Raw genomic sequence first — 13489 nt, 5'->3', positions numbered from 1 at the left:
ATTGTGATAGAATAGAATATATATCATTATTATATTGTGATAGAATAGAATATATATCATTATTATATTGTGATAGAATAGAACATATATTATTATTATATTGTGATAGAATAGAACATATATTATTATTATATTGTGATAGAATAGAATATATATCATTATTCTATTGTGATAGAATAGAACATATATTATTATTATATTGTGATAGAATAGAATATATATCATTATTATATTGTGATAGAATAGAATAAATATCATTATTATAGTGTGATAGAATAGAACATATATTATTATTATAGTGTGATAGAATAGAACATATATTATCATTATATTGTGATAGAATAGAATATATATCATTATTATATTGTGATAGAATAGAATATATATCATTATTATATTGTGATAGAATAGAACATATATTATTATTATAGTGTGATAGAATAGAACATATATTATCATTATATTGTGATAGAATAGAATATATATCATTATTATATTGTGATAGAATAGAACATATATTATTATTATAGTGTGATAGAATAGAACATATATTATCATTATATTGTGATAGAATAGAATATATATCATTATTATATTGTGATAGAATAGAATATATATCATTATTATATTGTGATAGAATAGAACATATATTATTATTATAGTGTGATAGAATAGAACATATATTATTATTATATTGTGATAGAATAGAATATATATTATTATTATATTGTGATAGAATAGAATATATATCATTATTATATGATCTAGTATTGATGTTTCATGTAGTAAAAACTGATTTGTTTCATTCTATAGACCAAATTGTATATTTTTTTAGCCTTTTGCTTCAAATTAAAAGATATCATGTTTTGTTTAGATTTGATGAATCAGCTTTAATGACAAGCCTTGTGTAATTTCCTTGGATGAACAAAGATATATGCTTGGAGTATAAGTGTGTTTTCACCATTTTCGATGTTCCCATCCCTAATTTTTTATATTTTTCAAGTAAAATAATTTAGTGAATAATTAATTATTAATCGTTTTGCAATAATAGATTTTTGAGGTCAGATTATAACGGCGTTTCTCCAATGGCTCCTTTTTATTAACTAAATTTCTCTGATTTATAGATATGGACGTGTTTCCAGTGACATTGCAAATTTCAATGAATGTAATATTTTCAATACATTTACAGAGCAAAAAAAGAAATTGCTTTACGATAATCTGTATATACGTTAAATAATATAAAGTATATAATATAATACAATATAGTATTGCTTCAAAATGTTTTGTTTGTATTTATATTTTGTATTAACTTTTAGATTAATAGCGTTTTGCCCAGTAAAGTGTTTTCCTTTTAATAATTGTCCTTCTACAGACACTTTGTTAGTCATTGGTCGAGATTTAGAAAGAGATAGCTAGAACTTACTTAATATTTTAAATACATGTTTTATGTAAATATATTTTGTGTGAATAACTTATCCTGTTATATGAATTTCTTGTATTTTCTGTAGAATATGACATTCACCCAGATCGAACCATTTTAAACTTTTTTACGTATTTATTATTTAAATTGCTCTGTTTGTTTGCATTTATAGATGTTTGTCCCGTTGATCCTAGCAAATAGACATAAATCAATTGTTTATAATTTGGTGTTCAAGTAAGCATTCTCTACGCATCATAAAAGCTTAACATATGCATTGTAAATATAATTAAATGTGTAAAGAAGATTGTTGGTTTGTAATTTTGTTATATATAATAAATGTAATACCATTTTAATGAACTCATTCACTGAAACAAACATGCAATTAATCGAGTAGTTATTTAATTTTAACCGTATCTGTCAACAATCTAACAAACCCAAACGCTTCAGCAGTGAACCAAGAAAATATCTTCAGTAATGAAAATAAAAAAAATAACTTGAAATATTTCAAAGTGGAAACGGACCAATCAACACATACATGACATAATTTGCATCATTTAATATCAGCACATAGAAAACACTTATTGATAATTTGTTTAAGAACAAGCTATTGAAGTCAATCTTCTTAGAATGTTATTCGACATGACAATGATTATATCTATCATATTTCTATGTATGCAAACTATGTTCATTGCTGTCCTAAGTGAATCAAGAATTAAATTGATCTCAGCGCAACAAAAATCTGAATATGACAACATGTACGAAAAAAAGAACGCAATTGGAACCTATCTTGTTAGATTTGTACGTGAATGCGGAGTGAAGTGTTTGTCAAATAAGCGTTGCTTATCATTCTTCTACAACAATCTTACAGGAACGTGTATTTTACACTCAGATCCATTCACCTATACTGTGATGTCTTACTCAGAGAAAGGGTGGAAATTTTACATTTCACAAGAACGTAAGTCTGCATAAATTTATGAACTAGTATTCGTATTTTGTCTGGTTAAAAAAATGAATCCTGGGACATATGATAAGTTTATTTACAAACACTGGGTCGATGCCACTGCTGATGGAGTTTTCCTTCCAAATGGTATCACCAAACCAGTTATTATTTTTATTGTTAAGGTCATATAAAAATTAACTGAGGACAAAACATTGATTTTTTTCTCGAAATATTGAGGATTTTCTACTCATATGTTTGTTCCTCAATGCTCCTCAACCTTTTCCTTTATTTGGCCTTTTAAACGTTTTTGGTTCGAACGTCACTGAAGAGTCTTTTTTAGTTCATTAATAATGCTATTACATTAATTATATATAACAAAATTACAAACCAACAATCTTCTTTATACATTTAATTATATTTACAATGTATATGTTCTGGTTCATGTGAGTATTTGGACAATATGCGTATATTCATATGTCCGATCATACGCGTATATCAACCATATCATTATACTCGTTTAATTATTACCGAGCCCGACCATATGAGTATTTTGTATATGTCTATATTTTATTACTTCTAACTTCCTCTGCAGAATCACACAGCTGCTCGTTCCCCGAACTAAATTGGCACAAGTTACTTACTTAGATTGTTTATCTTTGACAAATTATCAAATCTGTGTGTATCTGTTATATTGCTTCGTTATGGTCAATATCATGCACCTCATGTTCATCAGCAAAGAATACAAAACATAGATCAATTCATATCGGACAATTTCATACAGAATAAAACTTCCTGAAGAAAGTTCTAGTAATAGCTAAAAAATGAACAGTTAGTTATACATGTTATATGTCGTTTCTGCTTTGCCTTGTACATGGTCTTGTATTTATGTTGCTGTCATAGAAGTATTCTCAACATCTAATTGCATATTCATTTAAAAATTCACAAGTTACAAAGAAAGAGATTATTTTGTATGTACGAATTGGAAATCCAACAAATACATAGCCTATTGATCAAACCATAGAACAATGGAAAATTTGAAAGGCCATGCAGTGAATGCATTTTTATAATTAGGACAGCTTCGCCTTATAAATATTAACGTATAAGATAAGAATTTTAAAATTGATACTGTAATAGTTCGGGGTTTTTGTGCTAAGACTCCTGGATAAGTCACTTCTGTGTGCCTCCTGTAAGATAATTAATAATAAAAATCTTAATGGAAGTCAATAAATTGTACTATTTGCTGCTTCAAAAATATTCAAATATAACAAGTTCAGCGGTTCATCAAACAATCACATGAAAAGAGATAAATATTAAGATAAATGTATGTACATGTAGAGCCGAATCTGCTTACCCTTCCGCAGCACCTGAGATCACCCCATTTTTTATGGGGTTCGTGTTACTCAGTCTTTAGTTTTGTGTACTCTCGTTTGTTTTATTGGTCTTTTTTTTAGCCATGGCGTTGTCAGTTTATTTTCGACTTTGCATGTCCCTTCGATATCTTTTGCCTCTCTTTATTGTACATGTTTGATAATAGTTTCTTCTATTGCGTCGTGCAGAACATTAACTTGTTGCACTGCATTCTAATACTCTGCATATTCGGTGGATAAATTCAATATGCAAACCATAAACCCTGAATGATTATTCAATGTCATAACCAATTAACATGATTCGTAATAGCAAAATAATATTCAGGGTGTCAATTAGTTGTTATTTGTTCTAACAATGATTTATATGCATGTATATATGATATTTGAATTATATAGTTACTCATAGTGAAGTAAAAATGTAAGCGTTTCTCATTTACCAAGCTGATATTCCCCTATTCTGTTGACATATGAAATATATATATATTTGTTAAATAGATAGTTTTGCAACCACTTAATAGTTTGTTGTAGATAATATGACGATAAGTTGTGTGAACAGATTGTAAACATGTATTCGAGATTCAATCAAGGAGCCTGATTTCCAATATGAACCATTCCTTTTTATTATCTATATCACTGTATATATGGCTTGAATCACATACCCTCACCTTGAACATATAGAGGGTTGCTGCTTACAAGGAAGCTATTAAACCAAGTCTTTCTGTTGGTTAAGTTGAAATAATTCATTTAATATTTAATGGACGCCATAAAAGTAAGATGAACGTGTATGTTCCAGTTATCATAACCACAATATCGTCCTCATTTCCTCAAATTTGACCAAACGCATTAAGACTTTTCATCGGATTTTTACTTACATGAGAAAATTGATAGGAGCCACATGTGGAGCAAGATATGCTTAACCTTCCAGGAATACCTGATATAACCCTGTTTTGGTGGGGTAGGTGTTGCTAAGTGTTTAGTTTTCTATGTTGTGTTTTGTATAATGTTAGCCTTTTTTCATTTTTTTGTTTTGCCATGGCTTGTCAGTTTGTTTTCTACGAATAAGTTTGAAAATCCCTTTGGTACTTTTCACCTCTCTTTTTTGAATCATATGAAATGATAGTGAAATTTTATTATAATTCATTAAGGATTTGAAGATCAACATATTCTAAGGTGGCGTTTCAGGGAAAAGACATTAAATTTCTTCTGGATGGTTTGTTGTACATAACCTTATCTTTCATTTTGTTGACAGGTAGAAAACAAATATCGTCACTCATTCAGAAAGCTTTAATTTTTACGTACTTTAAGGTAGATTCATGGTTTACCGCCATCTTAGATTGTACAATCTCAATACAAAATTGGTCTAGTTATTTGCCCAAATCCGCAAATTTGGAGACAGATTTGCAATTTAATGGTTAGATTGTTTATTTATATAAAGAAAACTTGGTTATTTATTGTATTATTTAAAATATTTAAACAAATATCAAATTTTTATGTTTTTAGAATCATTTTTTTCAAATAAGCCATTTAAGGGGAGATAACTCTTTTAGTAAAAAAATATATACTGGACTGATAGGGAAATTTTTAATTTTTACTTGTAGCAAGAAAATAAGTTCGGTGACACCATTTATTCTTTTTATTTTCTTAAAACATATTGTGAAACCTATCTTCTTACAATTTATTTCAAAATTCTATCTCATAGAATTTTTTTTATGCACACAAATGTGTTTTTTCATGAACAATCTAACCAAATTTAGGCAATTTTCAACGACTCATAGGTTGGAAAATAGAACGGTGACCCATACTTTTTATTATATTTTTGAAAAAAGCATAGTAAACTCTTCCTTTTGGCAAAGTATGAGAAAATTCTATCTCAAAAAGTATATACTTATGAACTACCTTAAATAATGGACTATTATATTGAATGTATAATTTCCGTTTTTCTAACTGATGTACGGTACATGTCTTTAACCTGAATTATATAAACAAATACGAAAAATCTTGTAACTAATTTGTAAGGTTGAAATATCCCAAATGAAAAGCAAATGGTGAAGTAGAGTATTAAAACAATAGTTTTGATACATTGATCATGTTGTGTTGTGTATAGCCCTGTCTCAGTTATTTCACTTGATAGATAGTAACAATGTTCTGATACCTTTATCATGTTGTGTTGTGTATAGCCCTGTCTCAGTTATTTCACTTGATAGATAGTAACAATGTTCTGCAAATCATTACCAACTTCCAATTGGCATTGCAACCTCTGGTAAGGAATACTAAATAACGCAAGCAAGTTAATGCTGTTCTACGGTAAATTGGCTATTTATTCATAAAAAAATCATTAGAATTTGAAATTATTTTGAACTTTTCTCAAGAAACTTTCATACCCAGAACTAATTTTGATCATTCCTTATATCATCCAAACTTTTAATTTCTGGTGACTCAGAACCGCCCACCTGGTTACCGTAGTAACGGGGGACATTCAAAGATGGCGTGTGAAAAACTTCACAAGCCAGTCGCACCCCCAAAAACTGCACTGATGAATGAAAATAAAGTTGTATTTGGTTAATAAAAGTGTTATCTTTCCTGTGACAGATGTTTCTTTCTTAAAATATGCCTTTTTCCAATAAAAAAATAACAGAAGTGACATATAATCCAACCATGTTACACCAGAAACCAAGTCACATGTCAATTTTAAAAGCGTTTTGTTCATCTAAAAAACAAAAAACAGCAATCTCAGTATTCAAGAATAAATATGCCAAGTTTTCAATAGATCAATATATATTAACAGGGTGCGCCAATGCATCTTTATATATGATTGATACACAAATCTTTTCGCGACGACATGTAAACATTGAGATGATTCAGATTCGATTTTTCCCCTTCACGGTGTCAACGTACCGGGAAAGAAATAAACGACGTTTTTGACTTGAAATGGACACACTAAAGATGTAAACAATGTTATTTCTATCATTTTCATAGTTGAATGACTTAATGAATCTTAAAGGAATCGCGGTGAATACAAATGTTATGAGGGGAAAAAAAGGGGGGAGGGGCATTTTAGCGTTATCCACTATATACTTTGTAAGTACTTTCGTAACCTCTGTTCATTTCTGACTCCACATATGTGACGACTGTAAATTAAATGAACTTGTTTACTTACTTAACTTCAATTCTCATAAGGTTTTTACGACTTTAAGATGACGAACGGCAATAACATCTTTCTAAACAAAAATGTTTCTCTTGAAAGTAAAAGTTCGTATAAAGCCCATTCTATCAAATTCTGCGTGTTTCATGAGAAATATTAATCTGCTCAGACCTGATAAAGTCTTTGAAAATGTTTCACTAAAATTATTATGGATCAGAAAACTGTCACATGTGTAAATGCATCTTTCTAGAAACAATATCTGCTTTAAGCTAGAATTTCTCTATGTTCATTTGTTGAACATGCATTATTTATTCATTGCAGTCTCTTTATTATAAAATATGTCAAATCAATAAATTTTTAAAACAAGTTCATTGGTCCAGAATTAAGAGCAGCAAAAATTATAATATTAGGTAAATAAGAACTTATTTTCTATTGTTATAGAAAAAAATTGAAATAAGAGGTGAACCTATTTGTTTATTTAATAAAGTGGTATGCATGTGAAACAAACAAAGCCTTTACTTCTAGAGTTCATTATGAGTATTAATTAATTATCAAATACATAATGTCTATTTAAAAGTTTCATAAAAACTTATGACAATTTTTCATTCATTTCAAAATTATTTTTCTCACACTTAATATCAAAATCATTGTATATGGCAAATTTAACTGATTCTCCTTATCACAATACATACAATGCTTTTTTTCTGTTGATGTCATGCCCCCGACCTAAAGGGAATTAAATATTTAATGAGTTAGAATAGGGATTCCTCCAAGAATTCATGTTGGAAAATAGGTGATAAGGTACGAAGTGAGATACCTTCTCTCTATATAATATATCAGTGACCGCCGTGGATAGTAAACTTGGAATTGATAGTAAATAGCAAATACAAGTTATTTCTAGTATATTTATTTTTATATTATACTGTAAAACACGAAAATAATTGTAATTAATGGAAAATAAAAATCACGGATTTTGGAAAAAAGGGGGAGGGCAAAAAATAAAAGGTACCTATGGGTTCTCCATGATCAATAATAAATGTAGACAAATATCATCCTGTTGATTTTCTTGTGTTATTGTTCTACTGGAAAATTCTTTCTTCCTTAGTTTTTCCTTAAGTCACATGTAACATGCCAAGAATAATCTTATATACATGTAAGCACATGCAGTTACCAGCCTGCCAAAATATCATGTTTGAATTATAATTCTCACTCATTTCACTGTTTATGTATAGATCCAAAATTATCTCAATAACTGGCATATGATGAATAATGATGTGAACATTTCCTTTTATGTGTTGACATTAAATGAAAGAAGTGCACAGTCCTCGCCTCTGATTTAATATTTTCATTTCTTTGTCTTCAATGTTCCAGAGTCAGTTTGAACATGTAATTTTTCATTTTGTTGTCGTACTGAAAATTGCTTCATTCCACAGTTCACATGTGACATAGCATGGATTATTTCATATTCAGCACTGTTAAAGTTTTGTTATATATGTCCTCGTACTTTTATCTTTTAAATATTCATTTCGCTTTCTGTTCATGCATTAGTCTAAAATTATCCCAATATAGTGTTATAAATGGTCTGACAATTTCCTTGTGTGTGTTGATCTTCAAATGAATAAGTGCTTACCCTTTTTCTCTGATTACTTTTTCCAATTTCAGTTTGTAATAACTGTTATAACACCATTGCTTCCAAGTCATCTTAATAATGAAAAAGTAATGAAAACAGTTAGTGGCAATTTAAAGTTATTATTATTCATGTTATGATACAAAGAGAAAAATTCAGTTTAAATGTTTTGTTCCTAAATCATTATGCAATTAAAGTAAACTTGAAAAAAAAAGTTCTTCGTTAATTTAAAATGAACTTTCAATTTATGAGTTTTTGCAAAACTACAATAAAAGTTAAAATACAGCTTACTATAACTGATATTTACCCATCAATATGCATTACCAATTTGTTATTATTAATTATGACTTTATCAATATTGACTGAATGTAACTCAATACATCACAAAAGTTTTCCAGACTCTTATATACACCTTACACATGAGGGTCTGGATGGTGTTTTCAGAATAGATAATAATACTTAATGGGCAAAAAGTGCAGAATAAAGGGCTAAAAAATAAACAAAGGACTAATAAGAAAAGAGAGGGTGTTTAAATATATAGAGAATAGAAAATAATTGGCAAAATAGATAAAGAATATAGAAAATAGCAAAGAAAAGAATAAAAACATGAAAGGCCCCCATCAAGACTCATACATTATAATATCAATGCTTACATTGTGGAGACCTTTTGTTTGATTTTATCAAAACTACATGTCTTTAGGCATTAAAATGCCATTCTAATGTGTGCATGGTGTATATCAATCTGCAAAAGAAGTTACAATAATTACTGAAAGGTTTTAAACTAAATTTTATACACACCAAATTGTAAATAAAGAAGAAATAAGATTTAAGTAGATTGTTTTAAGTGATGCATGTCAAAATGTAAAAAGATCTACACAAAGAAACACACAGGTACACATTTTTATAGTTAATCAATATAACAAATAAACTTCAATATAATGACTACAAATTAAACAGAATAAATGAATAAAGAAAAAAGTGAAATGTACACAAAAGGGGATGATTAGAAATGAAAGTATGATGACTATCAGATTTAAAACCATTAATAAAAAATTGTTTTGAATTATGACCATGATAATAAATAGTAGTTCTAACATATTTTAACATCTCAAGCAATTTTATTAAATTCAGGCAAGCCATTTGTATGATCAGAGACATATATCTGGTATGATTGCATGCACAGTGCCATGTATGCATATACTTTTAACTATTTTTTTTTTTTTTTTGGTTTTGTAATATGTTATACCTAGAGAATATTATATGGCATTTTCAATATCACACCCGTATCAACCCGAGACACCAATATAATCGTGAGAGCTCTTCTCGAAGGATTATATTGGTTGAGGGTTGATACGGTGTGTGATATTGAAAAAGCCATATCATTTACACTTTATTATATACTTTAAACAACTCATAGATAGTACAAATTCTTCGGTATCAATTTCAAAGTTTGCTACATCACCACCGTCAACATCGTCCATCTTTGAAAAAGTAGCGTTATGACGTAATGACATGACGTCATACAAATAAGGGGTTTGATAAAGTCTTTTGCAACCGTGCTGATATCGATATCATCACGGGTGGCTGATACAGCATGCTTGCCAATGATTGTATTACACATACACTGTTTCTGTATTTACTACTAAGTATATAATAAATTGGAATAAAGATCCAGTAAGGAAATAATTTTGCATGTGGAATCAGAGTAATCTGAGGATTCATGCTCAAAATATGCTTAATAGATATTAATAGGTCAAGTGTTCGCCTCCAATATAAAATTAGAATCATGGCATGCATATAAGACAAATTCAAGAGGGGAGCGGGCAGGCATGGCGCGCGGTCTTTTAACAAATTCTACTCCTTACGTTGCATTGTTGATGGCCATCTTAAGCTTCATCATCATGGATCCGCATCTGTGTACGGCAGGCCATTCTGCAAAATGTCGACATAAAACTACTTAGGCAATGGTCAATGAAGATAGAATTGTATATTAGCGATTAAATAGTGTTGACTTGTATAAATTATTCAAAGGAAGTATGTCTATACAGACTGCCCTAGTCATTTTGACAGCGAAACGTGTAACAAATTGATGCAATCATCAAAAATCAATGCTTAATTTTTTTTTTAAAGTGCATTAACCTACCTGCGTAACAGCTTTGTTTGAAATTCTGAAATATTCAACGAACATGACATTACACACAATTTTATGCCCAGACAGGAAAATAAAATTATAACTCGGGTCTCTCTGATTGGTTAGTGGTACACAATTTAATCTCTTCCAACGTTAACAGTCAGGACAATTCGGGTCTCTAAGATTGGTTAGTGATGCAAATTTAATCTCTTCCCACGTTAACAGTCAGGACAATACCTTTTTTAACTTACACTGTAAGATAAAATATCATCTCGTTTTTAATATAGAATCTGTTTAAAAAATTAATCGTTTTAATATCCGTCAATAGTTTGGTTTTTTTTTATCTTAAAATTGTTGTGACCTTAGCAAATTTACATTTGTAAATATTTTTCTGCAAAAGAATGTGTTGTTTTGTGGCTTTTTCGTCGATGAACATCCCACATGTTCCTCTATTCTTGTTATTAATATTAACATTTTTTAATTACGGAACTATTTCAGCTATCAGTATTTTGTTCCAAAATAAGGTAACTACCGTTAATAACCATTTTGTCAGGTGCTGGTCGCTGTTTGGTCAATTTTTTCTACTACAGAGAACTGGACTTGTGTTATAAATTGGAAAAGCCAATTAAAGCATCTGTTGTTCATGAAGATTTCGTGTGTCCAGGAAGTGAGCTCATGCGTATAGATTCCAATGAAAGACAAGATTATATCAAGCTTGTTACAGGTAATAAAGAACTAAAAAATATGAAAACGTCAAAGTAGAAATTTTAATGCGTCCAAAGCGCTATTCTGGATTTACCTTCATCAGAAACGTTCAAAGCTGAATATTTGAAACCCAAGGGTTTACAATAACGAAAAGTTACTTGATATGTGTAAGTAATAAATAATTACATTCTCGTTTTACTTTGTTAATATGAAATGTTATAGTTATGACAAAATACAATAGGATGGCTGTTTCTTTTAATATTGATAGAAACAGAAAGGAAAAAATATTTCTTTATACAAAAAAAACCATAAGATTTCCAATATGATTCGGTTTCAATCATTTGCACACAAACGTTTAAAACTTTATAATTTCCTTCTTTACCTTGAAAAAGATAATATATCGGTAATTCCTTTCCCCATAATGATTAAATCAGAGTCATCTCAGATACTCCTACAGCAACTTTATCTTCGATACAGTCAGTGCCACATACTTGATTCAAGTTTTCAAGTATATTCATAGGTCTGTAGGAATATCCTCAGTACAAGCATACCATCATTTAGATATTAATTCCTGAGAACATTTACAAGAAGAAGTAATTATCGGAATATTATCTCTATACTCTTGATTTTTTAAGTCAGTGGTTCAAAGGTTACGGTAACAGTGGCTATGAAAGGACTCTGTTTTTTGAAGAACAACAAAAATGTATGGTATTTATCAGAGATATTTAGCAATATGTGTTGGATTATTAACCCACTAATAAAAAAGACCCCAAATGTAGTCAATAGGTCAAAGGTCAAAGTTAAAGTTTCAACAGCAACAAATGTTTTCGAATAACATCTTTTGAACCATTAGTCTTAAACTTTGTTACAATTCCTTGGAAAACATATATTGATTATTTATACTTCAGAGAACAAACTTCTTCGGGACAATATCGTTAATAAATTAAGGATGTATCAAACACGAAAGGGTAAAGAGCTTTGGTTTGAGAAAATGAATTTTGAGGCAACTGTGTGAAAGGTCAAGTTCACAACAGCAATTATTTCTATCCCTAATTTATAATTATTACAGACATGCATTTATTTCAGCTGACATTGGAAGAGTGTACCGTAATGGAATCTGTATACAAGGTAAAAAGACACAAGGTAAATGGAATTACAACGATGGATCTACAATGGAGTATTTCAGGTGGCAACCAGATCAACCAAGGGGATCATCTAACGTTATCCGCATGATTCTGTCGCGAAACTACTTGTGGATGACTTTTGATAGTGGAAATTGTACCTATATGTGTGAATATCGATCACAGAATTAAAGATGGTGGCGCTGTCAATATAAAGAAAAAGTTTACTTCACTTTTCTACTTCTCTATTTCATACTAATCATAAGAATTAATGTAGAATATACTGATCTATAAAATATATCTATTATACCCTATTCATAGACCGAAATAAACAAGCTGTTATCTTTGGTAAATTGGGTACACTTAATTAGTTAAAAAAAATACTCTTTTATCAAAATTCATCAATTTGAATTACAATGCAAAAGTGTTTTAATTCAAAACCGTATCACTATTTAATTGCACGTGATCATAGTAATTGTACATTCTGTTTTGCTTTTGTGTAAGGTTTTTGCTCTTTGTGGTTGAGCGTTTCAAATCAAGATTTCTATGTCTGTGATCATATTGATAACTGCTACTTACTTCTTATTTTGGTGTTAAGCTTGTGTGTCCTATGGATACGCTATTATATCTTACAATCACAATTACAATTAGATAAGCAGAAATCTGAATTTCTTACTTTTGTACAATGTCCGGATTTCATGGCTTCAAGGTTGTTGTATAAACTTTATTCTGTATTGCTGTCTCTAGAAGAACAAGTGTAGAATTCATATATAAAGTAATAAATTTGTAGATAAAACTTGATTTTTTTAATATCATTGCAGCATATAAGTACAGCAAATTATTATGAAATGGCAAAGCTGTTTTGATGCAAGGAAATAAATTGTCACATAATGACACTCTTTTTTATCTAGACAATGATGATGATGATGATGATGATGATGATGATGATGATGATGATGATGATGATGATGATGATGATGATGATGTCGACGACGACGACGACGACGACGATGATGATGATGATGACGACGATGAT

General features: G+C 29.5%; 1 long non-coding RNA gene across 1 annotated transcript; it reads left to right on the top strand.

Annotated features, from left to right (window-relative positions):
* The first annotated feature begins 2015 nt into the window (after positions 1-2015).
* On the top strand, positions 2016-13252 carry LOC127732158 (uncharacterized). Its single transcript, XR_007996088.1, has 3 exons — positions 2016-2375; positions 11181-11351; positions 12419-13252. It is a non-coding gene; the product is annotated as an uncharacterized LOC127732158 (long non-coding RNA).
* Positions 13253-13489: the final 237 nt, after the last annotated feature.

This window comes from Mytilus californianus, unplaced genomic scaffold (genome assembly GCF_021869535.1).
Source record: "Mytilus californianus isolate M0D057914Y unplaced genomic scaffold, xbMytCali1.0.p SCAF_22, whole genome shotgun sequence".
NCBI classification, from domain to species: domain Eukaryota; kingdom Metazoa; phylum Mollusca; class Bivalvia; order Mytilida; family Mytilidae; genus Mytilus; species Mytilus californianus.
Note: the sequence above shows the minus strand (reverse complement) of the source record. Positions and strands in the feature narration are given on the sequence as shown.